The sequence below is a fragment of the Sorex araneus genome, chromosome 9 (assembly GCF_027595985.1).
Source record: "Sorex araneus isolate mSorAra2 chromosome 9, mSorAra2.pri, whole genome shotgun sequence".
In the NCBI taxonomy this organism is placed as follows: Eukaryota; Metazoa; Chordata; class Mammalia; order Eulipotyphla; family Soricidae; genus Sorex; species Sorex araneus.
This window is the reverse complement of record NC_073310.1, coordinates 42,553,603-42,567,439: the sequence shown is the minus strand read 5'-3', so window position 1 is coordinate 42,567,439 and position 13,837 is coordinate 42,553,603. Positions and strand designations below refer to the sequence as shown.

The window sequence follows — 13,837 nt, the reverse complement described above, 5'->3', positions numbered from 1 at the left end:
TATGGTGATTCAATTAAAAATTAATTTACTTTTAAAAAGAGAAGCACTCATCAGACTTACCCAAACTGGAAAGATTGGATAGCCCAACATAGTGGACTTGTACAAACTTAGGAAGATGGTCGATTTGGGATATATGTGGGCCCATGAAATGTAAGTTTTGCCAGCAGATAGATGGGGGAGAGACTGGTAATGAGTCTTGGGGAAATAATGAAACTAAGAAGAAATTATTTAGCCCTGAGTAATCCAAAGGGCCACATCCCTTTGAGATGCAAATAAATATCTAGTGCTTTGGAGATGGAGAACACAAACAGATGCAGAAACTGAGGCACCACCCAGAGAAAGAAGGACCGCCTCAGAAAAGATGCTTCGAGAGAATCTGAAAGTCTTGATTTGTGCTGGAGAGATAGTACAGCAGTTATGACACTTCCCTTAGGCCTGGTCGCTTGCAGTAGACCTGGATTCTATCTCCAGCACTACATATAACTCCTGAGCACTGTCAGGAGTGATCCCTGAGCACACTATATAGCCCTCTAATTTTTTAAAATAGATATATAAGAACCATCAAGAATTGAAGACCTTTGGGGCTGGATCGATAGCACAATGGGTAGGGAGTTTGCCTTGCACACGGCTGACCCAGGTTCGATTCCCAGCATCCCATATGGTCCCCTGAGCACCACCAGGAATTAATTCCTGAGTGCATGAGTCAGGAGTAACCCCTGTGCATCACCGGGTGTGGCCCAAAAAGCCAAAAAAAAAAAAAAAGAATTCAAGGCCTTTTTCTTGTGACAACTACCAGATTAACTTTCATGTTCAGAAAACTCAAGGCTAAGTCTCTTTTTTTTTTTTTTGCTTATTGGGGGGTCACACCCAGTGGTGCTTAGGGCTTAGTCAGGCTCTCTGTGTGCTTGGGAGTCACTCACAGAAGTGCTCAGGGGATCATATGCAGTTCCAGAAATTGAAACTGAGTTGCATATAAGGAAAGAGCTTTACCAACTTTGCTATCTTTCCTGCCTCAGACCAAGTCTGTAAGGAAGAAATCAACTTTTTTTCCCTTAATTTGGACCACACCTGGCAGTGCTCAGGACTTACTCCTGGCTCTGTGCTCAGGGATCACTCCTGAAGGGCTTGGGGAACCATATGGGGTGCCAAGGACTGAACCCAGGCTGGCCACATACTAGGCAAGCACCCTACCTGCTATACTATCACTCTGGCTATGTGTTCTCTCTTAAACACTTCTCTCTCTCCCCCCCATATCTCTCCCTTATTTCATATTTCTCTAAATTTTTTTGAAGGGGGCTTGGGGACACATCTTGCAGTGTTCAGGGGTTAGTCCTGGTTCTTCTTTCAAGGAATCACTCCTGGTGGGCTTGGAGGACCATATAGGATGCGGGGTATCAAACCAGGGTTGGCTACATGCAAGGTAAGAACCTCACCCACGGTATCATCTTTCTGGCTCCTCTAAGTGAAATTTTTAATAAAACTATTCTACTTAACTATGTCATCTCCTGAGTTCTTTTTATTGCTGTGTTTTTTAAAATTTGGGGCCATACCCAACTGAGCTCAGGGTTTACTCTGGGCTCTGAGTTCAGGGATCACTCCTGGTGGGCTCAGGGAACAATGTGCCTGGGGTAAAACTCTGTCATTTGTGTTCAAGGTAAGTACTTTACGTGCTGTACTATGACTCCAGCCCCCATATGACAAAATTCTCTTTTGCAAGAGATAAGGGACTTTACTGGAACATCTGGGCAAAGTTAGGGTTGATATTCCTTTTCCTGCAAAGAGCAGTTCCTTGTTCTGGTCTGAGTCCCTGGTTTCCCAAGAACCAGGATGGTAGGGGGGCAGGTGTGTCAAGCAGAGAGGTGGAAGCCTTATTTTCTTGAGGTTACCTACCTTGCTCCCCTGCTTCATCCAAGTCACCTGCACCATTAAGTATAGCCAGAAGTTAGATGACCTGTGAGCTTATTTACAAGTTACCTGGGGGAACTCAACCTTTTGGCTGGGGATGCTTCTCCTACCTACAATATAAGGTAACAATGCAGTTGGATTTAATTTATTCTCTTTTTCTTTTTCTCATTTATTCTACTTTTATCTTCTTAACCCCTGGTAGTTTAAGCAAACTAATAGGATACAATCATCCAGTGATTGGCCAACAAATATTTAGTCATACTTGTTACTATGTGACAGATACTTGGCAAAATTCAATGTAATATAACACCCATCAGACCAATTATATGGTCTAATGGAGGACACACTCGAATTGTATTAGCAATGACCATAATTCAATCAAAGCTGCCACACGGTTGAAGATAAGATACTACAGCAGTACAGAGTGAGAGGAAAGGGACAAGAAAGATTTTACGGAAAATTGTCTTGAGTTAAAATCTCAAGAATGAGTTAGGAAGAGGAAGTATTATAGGCAGAGGTTGTGTGCAAAGGCCCAAGGGCCAGCAAAGGGATGTAGGTGGGTTTTGGGTAACATCTGATAGTGCTCAAGGGTCACTTCTTGTGGTATTTGGGGAATTATATTCGGTGCCAATGATCAAACCTGGGTCAACCACATGTGAGGCAAGTGCCTTACCCACTGTACTATCTCTCCAGCCCAGAAATATGATTTGTTCCTGGGAACTGCAAGTAATTGAGGATGATTGGAGAAGTCAGTAGGTAAAGTATTTGCCTTGCATGTGGCCAACTGGTACCACATCTGATTCCTAAGCTCCCCTCCAGAAGTGAATCCTGAGTGCAGATGCAGGTCCAGGATCTGTGTATGCCAGGATCTCTGTGTACTCAGCTGTGTATGCCTCCAAATCTAACCCTCACCCCCACCCCACAAATAGCAGTATGACAAGAGATTAGACTAGGAGATAGGCAAGGGTCAAACAACCTCATGAAAAGGGTCTGGGTAGCTATGGAGGAAAGCATCTCTTATCTTCACCTCAAGGAGCAGTAGTTGGCCGACAGCCTCTACTCGTGGCACCCTAAGATCTGTCCAAGAATTCATGCCTATGCCGTGTTCTCTCCAGGTCATTCCCAGACTGTAAGACAGTCAGGCCTTTCCCCCATCATCATAAGCCTCCTATCATGGACAGTGTTCCCTCTAGGGCCTCTCTATAGCTTGGTCTGGCTGCCTGCTGCCTGCAGAGCTGTGTGGACCATTGCCCAACATTATGGAAAATACTGTAATGCTCTGTGACCATTGTCCTGTGGGTTGTTTGGGGGATCAGCATATCCCAGCTAATCTGCATTGTTGAGTGTTTCTTTGGTGGAGCCTCAGGAATTTCAACCAAGAAAGCTGGTCAGATAGCTGGGATTTGCCTTTGTGATTAGCTCACTCTAGAATGGTGTTCTAGAATAGGCTCCTAGGATATTCTAAGCAGGCCACAGGTAAAACTTGCTTGAATTGGGTGTGGGGAGGAGTGCGGTGGGAAGTGGTAGTACAGTACACTAGGAAGCCAGGAGCTAGAGAGAGAGTACAGTGGGTGAGGCTTGCACATGGCCAACCTGGTTTCTATCACCAGCACCCCATATGGTCCTCTGAGAACCACCAGGAGTAATTTCTGAAAGTAGTGCCAGGAGTAGCCCCTGAGAATCATGGGTGAGATTAAAAATGAAACAAAAAAATAGACAGGAGGGGCAACAGGTAGGACAGGGGAAGCACAGGAAGGAAACAAGGTGGAAATGGGGGCCAAGGTCAGACAAAGCTGAAAACGCTGTTCTAGAGGAACCCACTGTCAATCAATCAAGCTCTTTTGGTGCAGAGACCCAGAGACAAAGTGCTTCCTGTGCCACCCAAGATGGAGGACAAAGAAACATATCTGAGACCTCCAGCCCCCTTCACTGCCTAAATTTTCCTGCTGTTAATATTTCCTTTGCTTGGGACAAAAAAAAAAATGTTTCTTCTTAAGAGTGAGTCCTAATGTAAATGGACCTGGTTACTGATGATGGGCTGACTTAGGTTTATTAGTTATAACAAAGGTTTCGCTCCAATGGGGGGGCTGGGGAAGGGAATATGTTGATGTGGATAGAAGGTGTGTGTTTTGAGGGCAGGAAGTGGAGAGAGGAGAGTAGCTGTGAACATAAATCTTCTCTGAAAAAAGTCTATAAAAATTCTAACTCTGACCGCTGCCGAGATGTGACCCCGAGGGCCGCACGCGTGTGCGGCTCCTCCACAGCTGCACGAGCGTGAATCCAGACCCAGCTGAACCAAATTCAACATGGACTGCTCCTTGCAGATTGTCTCCAGCCAGAGATCTAAGCCGAGACCCCATGCCCGCCCAGGAGGGGAAAGGTATTTCTCTCTCTCGCCTGTCCCTTCCCAGGGATGAAGGGCGTGGGGACCACCATATTATGATGACCACAGATGGGGTTGACCAGCTTGCAATGATCCGGAAGAAATCTCCCTGGACTTAGTTGTTAAAGTACAGAAATCCAAAACCTCATTTCTCTTCACAACAGGTCTTACTCTAGTGGGGTGCTCCTAATAATAATGGTGAGGTTTGTGTTGAAATATTGAATGTAACCAAAGTAAATAGAAAGTAAAGTGAAATTTATCAGTTACAAGGCGGGGCGGGGGGGCGGTGTGGGAGTGGGCGGGATGGGAGGTGTACTGTGGTTTTTTTTTTTTTTTTGTCTTCGGTGGTGGGATATGGGCACTGGTGAAGGGATAGTTGTTTCAGCATTTTATGAGTAAGACTTGAGCCTGAAATCATTGTAATTTTCCACATGGTGATTCAATAAAATAAAATTAAAAAAAAATTCTAGCTCTGAGAAGGCCTGTAAGATGCTGAAAGCTTCATTAATGCACCTTCCCTTCGGCCTGACAATACGTCCTCAGACTATTGGGGCATCAGGCGCCTCCCCAGCCAAGGCTCCTTCCTCCCCTTTCACAGCCATCAGCCCTGCATTCTGGTCTGAGCTACATCTCACATACTCTTGTTCTTACTCTGCTTTATCTCTCAAAAGTATTTCCCCATGGGCCCAGGTATGTGGCTCTGTGGTAGTGTGTGTGCAATGCAAGTATGTGACTGGAATGTGACTGGATTTGATCTCTCTCTCTCTCTCTCTCTCTCTCTCTCTCTCTCTCTCTCTCTCACTCACTCTTGCTCTCTCTCTCTCTCATACATGCACACAGAGTTTCCCTAGTTAAAAAAAATTTTTTTTTGGCTTTTGGATCACACCTGTGATGCTCAGGACTTAACTTCTGACTGTGTGCACAAATTATTCCAGGAGGTGCTTGGGGGACCATATAGGAAGCCGGAAGTTGAACCCAGGTCAGCAGGCACATAAGGCAAACACCCTGACCGCTCTCCAGTTAAAATTTCTGCCTATTTGATTCTGTCCTTCTACCATCTGCTTCTCAGAGAGCCTGACCTGGACCCTAGGCATTCCTCAACAGTCTGGAAGAGCAGGTTATACAATGAGGTTTGAAACTACACTCTCACCTCCCTAGCAGGGACTATCCACCCCATGCCATGCCAAACAGAGGCTATGAATTATGCCTGCCCCAAGGGGGCTGAAGATTTCACTTGTGGCAGATGGGACATTGCTCAGAGGAGAGCTGCGCCCTCAATGGTGTAGTAGTTCAGGGTTGGATGACAGGTAAAAACAAGGGGTTGGGACAGCAGGGTGGACTACTGGCTACGAAGTTGTGTTGCTGTAATAATGAAGGAGGTTTCTCAGTGCAGAGTTGTGTGGAGAGCTGAGGACCTCGTGGTAGGTAGCTGACAGAGAGGCCCTGATCGGCTCCTTGATCAGAGAACACAGCTGAGGAGAAACTCAGGATTCGGTAGTTATTTGCTGAGCTCTTGAGACACGGAAATGCCAGGCAGATCTGTTCCCCTAAGGCAGGGTTACTTCACCTTTTCCCACTTATGAGTCCTTTTCACCTGAGAAAGGCAACATGACACGAAAGACTGGTGAGTGGAAAAAATTTACCTGAGCATAGAGCCATGAGTAGCCCCTCAATACAGCTGGGTGTGCCCCCACCCCCCTGAAAATATTTTTAAAAGCAATAAGGATGACCACTGCCAGAAACACATCAGCTATCGTAAATGGTTGATTTTGAATTTTCTTTTTTGGTTTTTGTTTTATTTTATTTTATTTTGCAGGGAATGGGGGCCACACCCAGCAATGCTCAGGGGTTACTGCTGGTTCTGCACTCAGAAATTACTCCTGGCGGTGCTCAAGGAATCATATGGAATGCTGGGGATTGAACCCACATCAGTTGCATGTCAGGCACGTGCCTTACTCTCTGTACTATCTCTCTGACCCCCTACACAGTTGATTTTTAAATTAATATTTGATTTTTCTTTTTTCCTTTTTTTTTCTTTTAAGCTATCGAAAGTATCCCGCCTGCATGGCAGGGCCTGACAAGCTACCTGTGGTGTATTCAATATGCCAAAAACAGTAACAACAAGTCTCACAATGGAGACATCTACAGGTGTCCGCTCGAGAAAATTGATGAACAACGGGATGACATTGCTACAGCTTTTGGTCAATATCCAGCTGTGCTTATGTCTTACTGCTGCTCTATACTCAAGTACCACTTCTGGTGGTGCTCAGGGGACCATATGTGGTGTCAGGTTTCGAACCTAGGTTGCCCATGTGCAAGGCAAGGGCCTTGCAGCTATATTATTTCTCTGGCTCTGAATTAATGTTTGATCAGAAGCACACTGTCTGAAGTGAGCCTTAAGGGAAGAGGCAGGAGTAACCCTTAGTACCACTGTGTGTGGCCCCCAAGCCCCAAAAGCAAAAACAAACACTCCCCAGTACTTAAATATATATACATAGCCCCATGCCCATAGTAATAGTTTTTAGAATAGCCTAGGTTCCTATTGATGAATGGATAAGGAAATTATGGCATTTATCAATCCCTGACACCTCATGTTTCCCCAAGTCCCCTCAGGCATGATCCCTGAGCACAGACCCAGAAGTAAACCCTGAACTCAGCTGGGTGTGACCACCCCACATCCTACTCTCCCCCAAATGTCAACAGTATCACAGGGACAGTCAAGGACATGTAGAAATGGTTAGTAAGACATGGTTGTCTCAAGGGGAAAATTAGATGTGCAACCAGTAAAACTGCTGCTTAATATCTATAATCAAAAGAAAACAAGACCAGAGGAGTAAAATGCAAATACAGTCACCCCATTAAAAAGTCATGATGCGCCCCCGGCGCGCCTTCCGCCCAGAGATGAACCGAGAGCCGCGGCAGGAGAAGCAGAGCCTCCGCGCCTATTGACTGTGATCCTGAGGTCTCCTAACCCATTTTGGCACCAGAGCGGATTCTTGCAGCCATCCATTTTGACTGAACTGAGCTAAAATATTAGAAACCCAAAACTGCGCGGCCGCGACTCAAAGTCTTCACTCTTACCAATGAAGAGAAATTATTAGATGATGCCTATTCAGCAGGCCTGATTGTTGGGGAAAATTTCCAATCAATAATAGTGAGTTCTGTATGGAAATATGAAATGTACTCAATATATATAGAGAATAATGGGAATATCATTAGCTACTTAGATGGGGGGTGGGGTGGGAGGGGGGTGTATTGGGGTTCTTGGTGGTGGAACGGGTGCACTGGTGAAGGGATGGTGGTTTAATCAGTATTTGACTGTGACTTAAACCTGAAAGCTTTGTATTTTTTTTGTTTTCACGGTGGTTCAATAAAATATTTCTTTAAAAAAAAAAAAAGTCATGATGCGGGGCAGAGAGATAATACAGCGGTTAAGGCACAAAAGCAGGAACAGTGCGACCATGGCTGGAGGCAAAGCCGGAAAGGAGAGTGGGAAGGCCAAGGCTAAGGCGGTGTCTTGGCCACAGAGAACTGTCTGCAGGGGCGCAAGCTGGCAAAGAAAGTGGATGACTCCATGTCCCTTGCAGCTTGCCATCCGCGGTGACGAGGAGCTGGGTTCTTTCATCAAGGCTCTCATGGTGGGTGGCCTTGTGATTCCTCACATCCACAATCTTTGATCTGGAAGAAGGGGCAGCAGAAACCCTTCTAGAATTGCTTTAGCCAACTCTTCCTCCCATTTATTGTGCTGTTACCAGACAGAAGAAATAAGGGGGACTTGTGGGAGTTTTAAAAAAAACAGTTCAGTGAGGCTGGAGCGGGTAGGGCACAGCGGGTAGGGCACAACGCGGTCAAGCCAAGTTGGATTCCCAGCATCTCATATGGTCCCCTGAGCACCGCCAGGAGTAATTTCTGAGTGCAGAGCCAGGAGTAATCCTTGAGCATCGCCGGGTGTGACCCAAAAAGCAAAAAAAAAAAAACAAAACAACACCAAAAACAAAAAAACAAAAACCAGCTCAGTAGAAAAGCATAGACAATTCCCATAGACAGGACAAAAGAAATATTTGTATGATCTTAGACTCTAAGATGGATAAAAGTATCTTTTCATGTGACAGTTAAGGGCTGGTTGGCTAGGTTACTCCTACATATTTTATATTAAAATAGAATAGGTAAACTATTTTTTACAATTTTTTTTAAAAATACTATAAATACAATAATTATGGCACTTGCTTTGCACATAACTAGCTCTTTTAATTTCTTTTTCTTATTTTAATATGGAATGTTTTATGAATTTTTTGTGTCATTCTTGTGTATGGGCCATGCTAATTTTCTCATATCATTCCAATTTTAGTATATGTACGGTCAAAATGAGCACTGTTTGACACCCAACACTTCATATGGTCCCCTGAGCACTGCCAGAAGTGATCCCTGAGCACAGAGCCAGGAGTGATCCCTGAGCACCATTGGGTGTGACCCAAACACCCAGTCCCCTCAACCCCCAGAACCAGGATGCCTTGCGCTGGATAGCTAATATCAGAGGGAAAAAACTTACCTTGTAAGAAACTTATCTTGTACCATGGTTCAGTTCCCAGCACCATATATGGTCCCTTGAGCATTTCCTGGGGCCACTCCTAGGCACAGAGCCAAGAATAACTCCTGAGTATTGCTGGAAATGGCCCCCAAAGGGAAACCAACAAACGAAAAATTACAGCACCTTGCTCAGTACCTAGACCAAGTCAAGTTTTAAGTCTGGAACTCATTGATGGAAGATCTGGCAAGGCTCCTCAGAGGAAGGACCCTAGAAAATGGTGACAAGTCTGTACACACTTCAGGGGGCTGGGGGAGCAATAGTACAGAGGGGAGGGCATTTGCCTTGCACACAGTCCAGCCAGGTTCCATCCCCACATCCCATATGGTCCCCTAAGCACTGCCAGGAGTAATTCCTGAGTGCACAGCCAGGAGTAACCCCAGTGCATTGCCAGGTGTGACCCAAAAAGAGAAGAAAAAAAAAGATACAAGTGTGTACCCTTCAGAGACACAGGCAGTAATGGGGGACCTGTCTATCCAGGTAACAACACTGAGGAAGGGGACTGCTCAGACATACTGAGCTGAGTCTGAGCTGACAGTCATCAGTCATAGACAAGGCTGGGGCACTTGGCAGCGAGGGTAGCGGTAATGACTGGAGTCCTGGCTATCAGTCACCCTGTGGGTGTGTGGACACACTGGGTGCTCATTTCCCCAGTTCCTGAGAGTGGAACTCAGCAGTTGGAGGGAGCCCCTTCAAGGGGTCCTTGACAAGAGCTTTAAGAAGCTGCTCTCTCAGGGAGAGCTATAGAGAGGTAAGAGAAACCTCAGGAACTTCTCTTTGCCTTGCCCAGAAAGATGCTAGACCACAATCAAAATCAAATCCCAGGGGGCAGGGTGTTGAAGATTAGTGCCATCACTAATGATATTAAGGATGCCATATCTCATATTTGTTTTGCTTTGTTTGGGGGGGGGGTCATTCCCTGACCTTGTGCTCAGGGTGTGGCCATGTGGTGCCAAAGATCAAATCCTGGCCTCCTACATGCAAAGCATGTGCTCTCACCTGTTCTTAGAGGACTTAGGGGACTAGATAGGTGATGGGGATCAAATCCTAGTCAACTGTGTGCAAGGCAAGCACCCGATCCACTGTACTGTCTCTCCCGCCCAGTTGCTTTATTTTCTTCTAGGATCTCCTGGATCATGTTATGAATAAATACAAATAATGGCAAAACAGCCTGGAAAGGAAAATTTAGGGTCCGGATTCCATTATAGTAGCAGTTTATTTTCCGTGTGGAATAGGGAAATCCTTAAGTTTCCATGCAACAGGGGCTGGAGTGATAGTACAGCAGGTAGGGCATTTGCCTTGCTCACAGCTGACCCAGGTTCGATTTCCAGCATCCCATATGGGTCCCTGAGCACTGCCAGGAGTAATTCCTGAGTGCAAAGCCAGGAGTAACTCCTGTGCATTGCCGGGTGTGACCCAAAAAGCAAAAAAAAAAAAAAAAAAAGTTTCCATGCAACAGTCTTTTCTTCTTTTTTTTTTCAGGAAAAAAGACTTTTCCATCTCTTTTTTATCCAGGTCACCATTTGTTTTGTCATTTTACTGTCCAATTTATTGTCATTTTCGTCAATAAAACTCCACATAGCTGCCCACCATTGAACGGAGCATACTTGTCAGTAATTTCCTGGTTAATACGTGTCTGCTGTACTGAGTTGTCTGTCTCCCGCTGCAGTGGCAGCCTGGCGCGGCCAGACTGTAAGCACGAAGCAAGCACTGCGCAGCCTCCAAGTACAGGAACCAGCAGGTCATCATCGCAGGCATCATCCACTACTCCCAGATAACTCCGACCCAAGAGTTTCTTTCTCAGCTTTGCCAACGTTGATTGGTTCAGGGACAGGAAGTGAAATTGATGAGTCTCTTCCAGTGGGGACTGTGAAATGGGATCCGGGAGAGTGGACTTAGCCACCTTCCTTGTGGGGACCTGATAAGGCACAGACTTTCCCTTTCCTCTGCCTCCTCCTATTTGCCACGTGATTGGAAAAATCAGGAGGTGGAAAAGTAAGAGGTGATCTCATTCATGGGAGGCACAGAGGAAGGGACAGGGTGGAAAGAGCTCCATTAGCGATCCTCCTGGAGGGGGCCAGGCCTGCTTGGGGGGACCCCAGGTCTCGCTAACCATATTTCTGTGCTGTAGTAAAACTAAACTGCATATATGCTAAGGCTACAGAGCAAAGAACCAAGATGAGCTTTACTTATTTCAGGCATGGGGTCCTAACCCAGTTTGATTAATTTTTTTTTCTTTTTGGGTCACACCTGGCGATGCACACGGGTTACTCCTGGCTCTGCACTCAGGAACTACCCCTGGCCGTGCTCAGGGGACCATATGGGATGCTGGGATTTGAACCCGGGTCGGCCGCGTGTAAGGCAAACGCCCTACCCGCTGTGCTATCTCTCCAGCCCCAGTTTGATTAATTTTGACAGCTAGGTACAAATAAAAATATACAACATTTCCACAACCCCAGAATAGTTCTTTCATATTCCTTTGCAGTCCATCCCTTCGTGCTAACTTTTTATTATAACTGTATTATACATTTTCCTTATTCTAGAACTAAAGAAACATATTTTTGTGAAAGTACTTATCTTTTGGGTCTGGATTCTTTAGCTCAGCAATAATGCTTTTAAAATTCATTCACGTTGTTATGTTTCTGTACTTCATTCCTTTTTATTTCTGAGTAGGATTCCACTGTGTGGAAGAAGTAGCAGTGTTTGCTTATCTGTTTGCCTGAATATTGACATTTGGATGAGTTCTAGTTTTGAGATACTAGAAAATACCGGCAAACACAAGTAGAATGGCTGAGTCATATGACAGGTATATGCTTAACTTTATTTAAACCTAGTGCTAGGGAAATAGCTTAAAGGGCAAAGGGCAGAGTGCATGACAGAGACTCAAGTTTGATCACCAGTCCTAGTGACCCTAAGTACCGAGAAGGGAGTAGCCTATGTTCCCCTGGGTGTGACTATACTCGGGCCCCTTGCCTCCACAAAGAACCTGTTTTCCAAAGCCAATTGTGCATTTGATTCTGTTTAGTTATATATGAGACTTCTCATTGTTCCACACCTCATGAGCACTCGATATTATGAAATTTTGTCTGCCCACATTCTCAGGACTGTGCAGGAATTTTTATTTTTACATACTTTAGTGGCCATAGAATATTCTATGTTGATCCAATCCCTTCAAATGTGAGAAGAGGACAGTATAGCAGGTAGGTGCTTGCCTTGGATGTGGCTGACCATCCCACATGGTTCTCTGGGCTCTCCAGTTCCTGGGTGCAGATCTGGGATTAAGCCCTAAGCATTACTGGGTGTGACCCAAAAAGCTAAGACAAAAAACACAAAATGAAAGAAAAAAGTGAGATTAGTTTCATGCCCAGTGCATACAAGATCTTTGGTCAATGTTACACTTGTACTTGAAAAGAATATCATTTTGCAATTAGATGGAGTGTTCTAGAAATAGATGGAGTTGATTGATAATATTCAAATATTTTCTACCTATTGATTTTTTGTTTGGGGGGCTACACCAGATGGTGTCATAAGCTATTCCTGGCTTTGTACTCAGGAGTGCCCCTAAGTGATGCTCAGGGGACAAAATATCGTGCAGGGATTCAATTGGGGGTTAGCAGCACACAAGGCAAGTGCCTTGCTTACGTCCTGCACTCTCTCTTTAATGTGTATTTGGTTGATAATATTATAGGGAAGTGGGGCCTATGCTTGGCTGTGCTCAGGGACTATTCCTGAATCTGCGTTCAGAAGTGTCCCCTGGCATTGCTCAGGGAACCATATCTAGTGCTAGGGATTCAAATGGGGATCAGAAGCACTCGGCTTATTAACCTCTGTATTATCTCTTGGGCCCTGATTGACAAGTTTACTTTTGATGAACTTATTAATTATACCTCTGTTGTTTCTTCTGTGTTATTATTTTTGCAGTGCTGGGTTGAAAGGCACACCTCAGGTGCTGAGGATTGGGGTGGGCATGGAGTGTTGGGAGTTGAACCTGTGGCCTGCACACGTTAAGTATGAGTCCTGCTACTCAACCTACTTCCCCACCCTCAGGGGATAGTTTTTAAACGATTAATACTTACACAGTTATTTATGATTTGGGGCAATCTGTATTTATAAAGATCTGGATTGTGGGGTGGTGGTATAGAGATAGTGCAGTGGGCAATGCACCTGCCTTGCATGCAACTGGCTTGAATTCAAAACCCAACACCATAAGCCCTGCCAGGAGTGATCCCTGAGCACAGAGCCAGAAGTAAGTCCTGAGCACCGCTGGGTGTGGCCCTCAAACAAAAAACAAACAAGATCTGACTTTTCAAATTTAATATCTTCATTTTCTTTTAGCTTAATAAACTCTCTTTTTTATTTTTGGGCCATACCTGGTGGGGCTCAAGGATTATTCCTGGCTCTGCTCAGAGATCATTCCTGGCAGTGCCAACTGTGTAAGACAAGTGTCTTTTTTTTTTGCTTTTTTTTGGGGGGGTCACACCCGGTGATGCACAGGGGTCACTCCTGGCTCATGCACTCAGGAATCACCCCTGGCGGTGCTCAGGGGACCATATGGGATGCTGGGATTCGAACCCGGGTTGGCCGCGTGCAAGGCAAACACCCTACCTACTGTGTTATTGCTCCAGCCTCTTGTTTTTGTTTTTTAAAATATTTATTTTATTGAATCACCATGGGCTACAGTTACAAAACTTTCATGTTTGAGTTTCAGTCATACAATGATCGAACACCCATTCCACCACCAATGTCCCCAGGATCCCTCACCCCCGTCCCACCCCATCAAGGTGTTCTGTGTTCTTTTATGATTCAGCATGGTGAACATTTATTAATTCGAAAATATAAAAATCACTCATAGTAAAGCACTCAAGCTTTTTGATTTTTCATGTTTTTCTGTTTGAATGAAATACTTTGCATTTATAAAAATTAAATCAATTAGTCACACACCAAACTCTCTTGGATCAGTAATG

At 45.0% G+C, this 13,837-nt stretch overlaps 1 non-coding gene across 1 annotated transcript; it reads right to left on the bottom strand.

Moving 5' to 3' along the window:
* Positions 1-8,553: 8,553 nt before the first annotated feature.
* On the bottom strand, positions 8,554-8,660 carry LOC129398984 (U6 spliceosomal RNA). The gene has a single exon (XR_008626840.1). It is a non-coding gene; the product is annotated as a U6 spliceosomal RNA (small nuclear RNA).
* Positions 8,661-13,837: the final 5,177 nt, after the last annotated feature.